Genomic DNA, 606 nt, shown 5'->3' with positions numbered 1-606 from the left:
ACCCGCCTCAGCCTCCCAAAGTGCTGGGATTACAGGTATGAGCCACCATACGCAGCCCAGAAGACAAATTTAAAGTTTTCTTTTTCTTTTTTTTTCTTTTTTTGTGGAGTTTCGCTGTCGCCCAGGCTGGAGGGCAGTGGCGCGATCTCAGCTCACTGCAACCTCCACCTCCCGGGTTCAAGCAATTTTCTGCCTCAGCCTCCAGAGTAGCTGGGTGCACACCACCACGTCTGGCTAATTTTTGTAATTTTTGTATTTTCAGTAGAGATGGTGTTTCCCTATGTTGGTCAGACTGGTCTCGAACTCCTGACCTCGTGATTCACCCAGCTCATAGACTCCCAAAGTGCTGGGATTACAGATATGAGCGACTGTGCCTGGCCAGTTTTTTGTTTTGTTTTTTTGAGACGAAGTCTTGCTCTGTCACCCAGTCTGGAGTGCAGTGGTACTATCTCAGCTCACTGCAACCTCCACCTCCCAGGTTCAAGCGATTCTCCTGCCTCAGCCTCCCGAGTAGCTGAGACTACAGGCGTGCACCACCATGCCCAGCTAATTTTTTTATTTTTAGTAGAGAAGGGGTTTCACCGTGTTGGCCAGGATGGTCTCGAT

Source organism: Colobus angolensis, unplaced genomic scaffold, assembly GCF_000951035.1.
Source record: "Colobus angolensis palliatus isolate OR3802 unplaced genomic scaffold, Cang.pa_1.0 Scaffold18, whole genome shotgun sequence".
NCBI lineage: Eukaryota > Metazoa > Chordata > Mammalia > Primates > Cercopithecidae > Colobus > Colobus angolensis.
Note: the sequence above shows the minus strand (reverse complement) of the source record.